The sequence below is a fragment of the Chenopodium album genome, chromosome 6 (assembly GCF_948465745.1).
Source record: "Chenopodium album chromosome 6, dcCheAlbu1.1, whole genome shotgun sequence".
Lineage (NCBI taxonomy): Eukaryota > Viridiplantae > Streptophyta > Magnoliopsida > Caryophyllales > Amaranthaceae > Chenopodium > Chenopodium album.
In genome coordinates this window covers 15,212,481-15,222,939 of record NC_137839.1, presented here as the reverse complement: position 1 = coordinate 15,222,939, position 10,459 = coordinate 15,212,481, and the positions used below count along the sequence as shown (strand labels likewise).

Sequence of the window (10,459 nt, the reverse complement as noted above, 5' to 3'; positions counted from 1 at the left end):
ATCTTGGAATCATTCCATTCAATAGGGATCAATTAAAAATTGAATGAATGTTTTAAAGTTACCAATTTTATAATCGCTTATGGTACTTTAAAAGTTTATTAAACATAATTATTGAATTTTGCCTCGTTTTGTTTTTGTTTGTAGATGAATAACTTATACGACAACACAATCTTACCAATGAAACTTAACTTAAGGCTGAATCTCAGAAACTTCAGAGAAAATGGGAAAAGGAGTTGAGAAATGTTCTCACAAGCCATGGGCTTGAATCTCGGTTATACATTCCTGTTGAGAGCAAATACACAGAAAAGTATGGAGCTGAAAGGCATGCTGAAATTGTTTCAGCTGCAGAGAAAATCAGAGAGCTCATTTTAGAATCTATTCCAACTTGTTGGAAAAGAAGATTCAGGCACTATGAGCTAACCATATTGTACAAATGTCTTCGTGCTATCTGTCGAGGTGGCATAGGAGCACTAGGCAGTGGAGGCATAAATGATCAAAATGTAAGAGAGGTCGTTAACTCGATCCCTCAGATTTACTATTCCTGGACTGACAGTGTAAGGTATGAGGCTTACAATGTCCATTGTAAAATAATGGCTAAAAGACTCATGCCTGGTCAGTCAGTAAGGGCCCATGTAAGGGAATTGATTGAAATGTTCAATCAAATGGATGTCCTTGGAAAACCGATCGATGATGACTCTGCTCATGATATTATTTTGTTCTCACTCCATGATGGTTTTGACATTGTCAAGCTCACTCATAATGATGAGGGATCTTCGGTGACATTGATCAATCTGTTGCTTAACCATGCTGAGGAGTTCCTGAAGAGGAGAGGAAACGAATGCTTCTTTTGCGGTAGTTGGCCATGCCATACACCAGGGTGTCCCCACTATACACCAGTGAAAACTGAAGGTAAAGAGCTACTTGATGTTTTCGTTGTAGAAATTAATCTTACTTCTTCTTCCACTTGGGTATTTGATACCGGATGTGGTGCTCATATCGTTAATAACGTGCAGGGCTTGAAAGAAAGTAAGAAGTTGGCAAAAGGGGAAGTAACGCTTCGAGTAGGAAATGGAGCAAAAGTTGCTGCACTTGCTATTGGAAGCTATTATTTGAGACTTCCCTCTGGACTTATTTTGGTGCTTAATAACTGTTATTATGTACCAACAATAACTAAAAATATTATTTCAGTTCCTGTTTTAGATTCTGAAGGATTTTCATTTGAAATAAGAGACAAGTGTTATTTTATTTCGAAAGAAAATATGTTATATGCCAACGCCAAATTAATTAATGGTTTGTATGTATTAGAATATACAACCCATGTCTACAATATTGATCATAAAAGGCAGAAAACAGATGGTTCAAACCCAACTTACCTATGGCATTGTAGGCTTGGTCACATAAACCAAAAGCGCATCCAGAAATTACATAAGGATGGACTTCTTTCTTCATTTGATTATGAATCATTTGAAAATTGTAAGTCATGCTTGCTTGGGAAAATGACTAAGTCACCCTTCACGGGTATAGGTGAAAGAGCTAGTGATCTTTTGGGACTCATACATACGGATGTGTGTGGACCAATGAGTTCAAAAGCAAGGGGTGGGTTTAACTACTTCATTACTTTTACTGATGATTTAAGTAGATATGGTTATGTCTACTTAATGAAGAACAAATCGGAATCCTTTGAAAAGTTCAAAGAATTCCAGAATGAGGTACAAAACCAACTTGGGAAGACGATTAAAGCATTACGATCAGATCGTGGTGGTGAATATTTAACCCAAGAATTTGATGAACATCTGATTAATTGTGGAATAATTTCACAATTAACTCCTCCAGGAATGCCACAGTTGAATGGTGTGTCAGAAAGGAGGAACAAGACTTTACTTGATATGGTGAGGTCCATGATGAGCTTTACTGATCTTCACATATCGTTTTGGGGATATGCATTAGAAACAGCTGCCAGAGTACTAAACAGAAGCCCGTCCAAAGCAGTTGAGAAGACACCATATGAGATATGGACTGGAAAAGTTCCAAGGTTGTCTTATCTCAAGATTTGGGGTTGTGAAGCCTATGTAAAACGTTTACAAGGTGATAAACTACAACCTAAATCAGACAAGTGTTTCTTTATGGGCTATCCAAAAGAAACAAAAGGGTATTACTTCTACAATCGCGAAGATAACAAAGTGTTTATTGCTCGCGATGGTGTCTTTCTAGAAAAGGAATTCCTGTCTAGAAAGCCAAGTGGGAGTAAAGTGATTCTCGAAGAAATTCGAGACGAGCAACAAATGGATGTGGATAACACCACATCAGAGGCGAGGGCGCATGAATCGATTAATCATGCGTTGGAGCAAGCTAATTCGACTAGCAAGACTCATATCGTCCCACTTGAACCTAGTTCTTGCGAAAATCTTCAAAGAGTTGAAGAGAATATTTCTATTGTTGCTCCTACCCCTTGTAGGTCTGCCAGAATCAGAAACAAACAGTTTGTTGAGGTTCTGATAATTGAGGATTCTGAAATCTTCTTACTGGAGAATGAAGAACCTACTACCTACAAGCAAGCTTTGGCGAGCCCCAACTCAGATAAATGGCTTGAGGCCATGAAGTCCGAAATGGAATCAATGTCTGAAAATGAAGTGTGGACCCTAGTTGACTTGCCTGATGGGGTAAAACCTATTGGTTGCAAATGGGTTTACAAAATTAAAACAGACAAGGATGGAAATGCCTACATCCATAAAGCAAGACTGGTTGTGAAAGGATACAGACAAATTCATGGTATTGACTATGATGAGACCTTTTCCCCAGTAGCCATGCTTAAGTCCATTCGGATACTTCTAGCGATTGCTGCATTTTTTTATCATGAAATTTGGCAGATGGATGTCAAAACCGCCTTCTTGAATGGGTTCTTGACGGAGGAAGTGTATATGAAACAAACTGAGGGTTTTGAGGATCCAGAAAATCCTAGTAAGGTATGCAAACTTCAGAAATCCATTTATGGATTGAAGCAAGCATCCAGGAGTTGGAACCTTCGCTTTGATGAAGCAATCAAACAATTTGATTTTCTCAAAAGTGAAGAGGAACCTTGTGTATACAAGAAGTCTAGTGGGAGCAGCATAGTTTTCCTAGTCTTGTATGTAGATGACATACTACTGATGGGAAATGACATACCAATGCTTGAGTCAGTCAAGGAATGGTTGAAGAGTTGTTTTTCCATGAAGGACTTAGGTAACGCCGAGTACATTTTGGGAATCAAGATCCATCGAGACAGGTCTCGAAGGACGATTGGACTAAGTCAAGAGACTTATATTGATAAGGTTCTTGACAGGTTTGAGATGACAAACTCCAAGAGAGGATTTCTCCCCATGTCTCATGGCATTACGCTCAGTAAATCTCAATGTCCGGTTATGCCGGATGAGATGAGACGTATGGCTATCACTCCTTATGCTTCTACAATAGGATCGATAATGTATGCCATGATTTGTACGAGGCCGGATGTTGCATTTGCTCTGAGCATGTGTAGCAGGTTTCAGGCAAATCCAGGTGATGCACACTGGACAGCTGCCAAGAACATCCTTAAGTACTTGAGAAGGACGAAAGGAATGTTTCTAGTTTATCGTGGCGAAGATGAGTTGGTTGTCAACGGTTATACGGATGCGAGTTTCCAAACGGACAGGGATGACTTTAGATCATAGTCTGGGTACATTTTCTGTCTGAATGGAGGAGCAGTGAGCTGGAAGAGTTCGAAGCAAAGCACTGTCGCAGAATCTACAACAGAATCAGAATATTTGGCTGCAGTTGAGGCAGCCAAAGAAGCAGTTTGGATAAAGAAGTTCCTAACTGAGTTGGATATCGTACCAAGTGCTCAAAATGGAATTGAATTGTATTGTGACAACAATGGCACCATTGCTCAATCAAAGGAGCCTAGGTCACATTTCAAATCCAAACATGTTGAGAGGAAGTATCACCTCATTCGAGAAATCGTTAACAGAGGAGATATGAAGATGTGCAAAGTTCATACGGATGAGAATATCGCTGATCCTCTTACTAAACCCCTTCCACTACCTAAGCATGAGAAACATGCTAGTGAAGCTGGATTGAAGCAAATGATGTAATTAGAAGTTGTATTTATTTTTGGAGAAAAATAAGTTACATATGTAATACACTCATTTGCAGAATTATGTTTAATCAGAAATTTTATTATTTCTCTTATTTAATGATGGTTTTCAATATTAAATAAAGTGTCTAAAATAATTATGGATTGATGGGCTCATCAGGTTGATGACCTGGTGAATGAAACCCCACAGGTGAACAAAATCCATGTATTATTTAAGTTCCTAGTTCAGAATCATTAAATTGGACATAAATGATTTCTAATAATGGACTAGCATGTAAGATTGATTGGATAGCGCAGTTTCATGGGCTATAGGAGCATAGTGAGGCTTGGTCAATCACATGGATATGCATGAATGATGCATGATCGAACTATAGACCTACTTTGAAGTTCAAGTATAGAACTTCCGGATATATTAGTGGATTCCTTTGACATGAGTGGAACATTGATTTCACTCAATGGATGTTATGGCTGTGGTACACTCAAACGTCTACCCGTAACTGGAGATTATAAAGGGTGTTTCCCGGTTATTTCTGAAATTGAGTGGGAGCTTTGGTTGCCACAAGATTGGATTGAGTCTACCTATTTAATTAGGAATGTGTCTTGGCCCCTTGAAGAGGGAGAATTCAGAAAATGCATGGCCGTGCTCAAATGGATTACACAGTAATCATTTGTTTTGTAATTCTCACTCAGTTTTCAAGAAAAGATTTGTGGACTAATATGATCGCGACATGAGATGCAATCATATTATCAAATCGGCACCCATTGACTTAAGGAATTTGAATATTGCGCATTTGTCTCAGACAAGTGGGAGATTGAAGGAGTTATGTCTTCGATAAGTGCAATTACTAGATATATCAAGGATCACTATTATGGAGATAATAAGTTCGTTCTCTTGGGGCGTCATCATCTGTTGCTAGACTATGAGAGATGATCTTTGGGCTAGTAAAATAGCCCAAAGCCCGCTAGAATGGATCCTATGAGGTCACACACAAAGGTATTGGGTTAAGCAAGTAAGAGGCCCATTATTGGGCCTTATGAGTATTTAACTAATCATGAATAGGATTGGGCTAGTGTAGTTTGATTGGGATTAGGAATTGGGCTTGGTCATGGACTCTTATTTATGGATATGATCTATAAATAAGATATGTGCCTAGGGTTACAAATATAAGAGACACAATCAACTTACAGTGAATTGTGAATCAAGGCAACTAAAATCCCAACACCCTCACCTCCCTCTCTCTCTCTCACGGCACCCCTCTCCCCCCCCCCCCTTGGACTTGCGGCCGACCACCCCTGGTGGTGTTCGCGGTGGTTCGTGGTGGTTCGTGACTAGTTCGTTGCTCATACCTCTCCGTAGAAGGTCGATTAAAGAGTTCGATCGCGACTAACTAGCATTAGTGGAGGTCTTAACCTGTGCCTATGGACCAAGTAGAGGAATCACGTTTGAGGTTCTTTGTCTCCCTTGTTCTTGCTCGATTGCTAGTGGAATCACGCTTCAAAGGTATAATTCTTATTCTTTATGTGTTATGCATGAGATCCTTGGTTAGGTGCTATATGAATATGATTCATGATTATTTCCGCTGCGTAGTACCTGTAATCCCCTACAACTTAACCATTCTATATTGCATTACATTAGAGAACAGTCAAGTTAGATAACAGTTCTCTAATGTTTTTTTTACAAAAATAAAAAAAATCTAGCCATATATTACATTTTATTGCTACTGTATTATTCTTTTATTTTCCTGTATACCTGTATAATTTTTTGTATTCCTGTATTTTTTTTTTTGACAAAGATTATTCTTGTATTTAATCTCCTACATATATCCTGTAAGAAAAATTCCACAGTTCCAGTATAAAATAAATTATGATCCTGTATGTACAATATAAATTTTAATATAATAAAATTAACCAAAATATTTCCAGATAAAACAAAACCATCAAAATATACTTCATATGTATAATTTAAAATATCTAACCACAATTAAACTGAATCATTCACCCAGAATTTGAGCTATACAACAAATATAAGAGTTAAGTATCAAAACACCTTTCTAATTAATGGTTATTAAAAAAAAAAAAAAACAAACAAACTATACTTAGATATACCAATACCATATTGATCTACAATTCACATAAATCATTGACGTCGTCATTTGGTTAATGGTATCCGGTAACATATGAAATCCACCTTTCCCTAAGCTCGTCGATCATTTGTTTAGAATATGCAGGAGGAACTTGCTTGAAATACTACTAAACAATGTAAAATACATGCCTATTAGTTAATATACAATAAATTCATCTTTTTAAATATAACTAAGTATATCAAAATATAACATTTTAAACAGTAGTTTTCAATTTGAGTCCACAAGAAACCTCCATCATAGAATACATCCTATTCCAACAAAATATATAAATAGTCTAACAATATAATAAGCATAATAAACAATTCTAATTATGCCTGCATCTTTACAAAAAAAATCTGCTATTAATGGCTTTACTTAGCCAACATCTATTTCTGCTAATCACAAGATTAAACAATTCTAATTCTGCTTTTAAGACTAATAAGAAAAACCCCATACTTTTAAGACAAACAAAGAGATCATCATTAAAATGTTCTGCTATTGCTATTGAGGCACCATCATCATAATGTGCTGCCGTTTTTGATGGGCATGGTGAATCTGCTTCTGTTGAATTTCTAACTTTAATAATATCAAGTAGCAGGGCTCAGAGAAAGATGGAAAATGCATAACATCAGATACCATTAACTAATTTGCTCAAATTTACAAGTTGGTTTGCATATAACTTCATATAAAATTTGCAAGATGCATGTACATTAACTACTCAAGATACATTCAAACTAAATGCCGTACCTTGTCGGGGATGATCATTTGCCTTAATTCAATTGTCTCAATCATGTAGCGACAAACGTAATATCCACTATCACTAGAGCCATGAGCTTCACAAGGACGCTAATACAAAAAAAAAAGGTTAAATCAAACGCCTAGTTATATATTATATTAACAAAGTATGTACAGAGCATTGCAAAATTAAATTTAAGATAAAATGCCTCTATGCTTATCCATTTAATGTTAGGTTTCTTCTTTATTTGTTTGAGATCCTTTCGATGTCCTGCGTTAGAATTGATCATTGCTCTAAGTAATTACCAAAATATTAGAGTAATAGTATTGAAATACTTTCATAGAAAGAAGTTAACAAGTGACAAAATAAGCAATCTTTATTTCAGTTTTCAATTTGTAAAACAGAGAAAGAATTGAAATTTAGCTACCTCACTATCCTCCAAAGCTAATGGTAACTAAACTTAAAATTTCCAGCCCTTGGAACATGTTTTAGCCATCTAAATCTTAACCACTGCAACTATTTATGATTCCCTTCTTTTCTCTCTTGACAACCATAAACACAAATTCCACAAAAACACTACACACTCCTTACTCATCATTGTAAGCATAGTAATAACCATGACTACTCTTATACATTACTAGAAACAGATTTATCACAAGATCTCATAACCAACCCTTTTATGAAAGAAAAGCAAAGTGAATCAATATTTCTAAATATTTTGCAAAGTATTTGAAATTAATAGAGCACAATAATCCTGTGGTAACCAATTTCCCCTACCCCTTTTTCTTTATCTAATTAGGGTTCTAAATTTAACTTAGGTATGATTAATTAATTTTTCAAAATTAAGGGTAATTTGATTGATTTACTGCAATTTGACTGAAATATTTGCATATAAACAATCAACTGAATTTATCCCTAAAACTAGAACTTTGAAGTTTTTTTCAATAACCTAAAATTCGAATTGCAAATTACTTTAATAGATGAAATCTACGAATTTACTTCTGTTTCCATCATAATTCGAATGATTCATGCAATAAGATTGACAAATTATCATAATCCAATTTCTCTATGACAAGAAAAATTAAAACCTTTGTTTTAAAATAAATAATAAAATTCGAGCCTACCTCAATGGCTCAGCGAATAGGTGTGGTGCTACAGACGTTGTGCGGCGGTGGAGCAATGGTGCGGCGATGGAGCAGCGGTGCAGCAACGACAAAACAGTAAGCAATTGAAGGTTATTTTGAATACTGAAGGTCGACAGTGGAGGTTCCACTTTTGAAGTACTTTGTTTTTTCTAAGGTATTCTAGTGAAGTGATGAGTGCATGCTTCAATTTGGGTACATTGGTACATTATTACTCCGTATATAATTTCCTTCTTTTTTGACAAAGTATATAATTTCCTTCTAATTTAAAGAAAAAGAAATACTTGTAAATAATACTACTTTACAATACAAAACGGTTGTCAAGATGACCGTCTATATTATTTATATAATTAATTATTTTTTTTAATTAATTGAGTAAAAAGAAATAGAGAACGGTTAACTATGCTAACCGTTCCATATGTATTAACATACAAAACGTCTCTTATATAAATACGTTCTATATTCTCCTGTAGAACGCCTACCTTTGGTAACCGTTCTATATCTTACGATCTCTAATCTAGTTTTTGGTGTAGTGAGAGGAGATGAGATGGGCTCTGATGGGATGGGGTTGGTGAATTTGAGGTAAAGTCAAGGTCTTTGTGGTGGGGGTGTTCGGTGGTTGATGTTTACTTAGGGTGGTGGCTAGGTTTTTGGGGATAGGGGGTATTTTCTAGGTCAAGGCTAGGTATCTGGCACCTTTGGAATTGATTGAAACTAAGTCAAAATCTTCTGATTGTCGCCATCATCAGGAAGAGCATCGAAGATTCAAGATTGAAGGTGGAACCCAAGGTTAGGTACGATTAGGGTTGGCCAAATTGGATTTCCTATCCGATTTGATTAGAAATATCGGAATATTCGTTTAGGATCGGCTAAAATTTGATCCGAAACCGATCCAAAAAAACCGGATATCCGATTTTTAGATATCCAAAAAATTTGGATCAGATCATTGGATATCCAACCTGGTTATCGACATTAAAGTAACAATACTTGAAATTATTTTTGGAGTTCAAATAAAATTTAAAAAAAAAAGACAAAAGGACAAATAAACAAATCACAGTATCATACCCTCCTCTTCACCGTCAAACCTCAAACTCATTAATCTTATTTACTACTCATTCCGTTTTTTAATATTTGTTCCATTTCCCCATGCACGGAGTTTTAGGTGAATTTGGAGTAAGTAATAAAATATTGAGGTAGGTGGAACCGTGGAAGAATAAAAAAATTGTAAAAAGTAAAGGAAAAATTGCCCAGAATAATCCGACCTTTAGCTCATTCGCCCAAAATAATCCGACCTTTTGATTATTTTTTAATAATCCAACTGACAGGGTAAAGTCGTATCCCCTAATCAAAAGTAATTACCTAAATCACTAACTAAGGTAGATAGGGAAGTAGGGTCGATCTCCACAGGGAAACTAGTCTTTTTACTCCTAATTTATTATTATAATCTAAACTATTTAAGTAACCAATATTTAAAGTTGAATATGAAACTAAACTAAAAAGAGTAGGAATAGTGAGAAAATAATATATAAAGGATCTAGGGAATAGGTTCACCAATAAATAATACTCCAGGGTAAAACATAGTAATCAATCATTGACATTGCATAAATAACATGATTAACAGGCTCTCGCAATTTATTAACCAACATGGATCTAACAGGCTCTCGCAATTTACTAGATCTAAGTTCTTATTGAAAATAGCCTTTAATATCAAATTAACATCTGCTCGATTCATCAATTTAATATTGCTATACTTTTACAAGCTGCAATTGTAAAACATTAAAACAATCCAATAAGAAATTATCATGCAATACCAAAAATCAATAATAGTCAATCATCAATGCATCAATTAACCAGATTGTAAAGGGCTCTCGCTACTTAATACAATCACACAATTAATTTATCGGTATTAAATCTCATCTCTCGATTCTTGACTTAACCATTTATAAATTAACTTGCCTATTGAAACTAGACCTAAACATTAATTCTCATCTCTCGATTCTTGAACCAATATTGTCAAACTCATGCATAAAAGATAGGCCTAATCTAGTCACAGAGCATTAAATCAATCAATAGGAAATTAATCTAGCATTGATAATCAACAACAATAATTTACCCCTTCATATTATTTATTAGATCCCCATAAACCCTAGAAATAAAACTACTCACACGTATTAAAAACTAAACTAATCAAAACAAGAAAATAAAGGAAAAATTGCCCGGAATAATCCCACCTTTGGCTCATCCGCCCAAAATAATCCCACCTTTCGATTATTTTTAAATAATCCGACCTTTATATACAATTCGCTCTCAATAGTCCCAAGTGACTTGAAACCGGCTAAACAAGTTACCA

General features: G+C 35.5%; 1 long non-coding RNA gene across 1 annotated transcript; it reads right to left on the bottom strand.

Moving 5' to 3' along the window:
• Positions 1 to 5,990: 5,990 nt before the first annotated feature.
• LOC145634647 (uncharacterized) lies at positions 5,991 to 8,294 on the bottom strand. The gene is made up of 3 exons (XR_014113462.1): positions 8,092 to 8,294; positions 6,979 to 7,077; positions 5,991 to 6,358 (listed from the first exon to the last, which is right to left on the bottom strand). It is a non-coding gene; the product is annotated as an uncharacterized LOC145634647 (long non-coding RNA).
• Between the last annotated feature and the right edge of the window lie 2,165 nt (positions 8,295 to 10,459).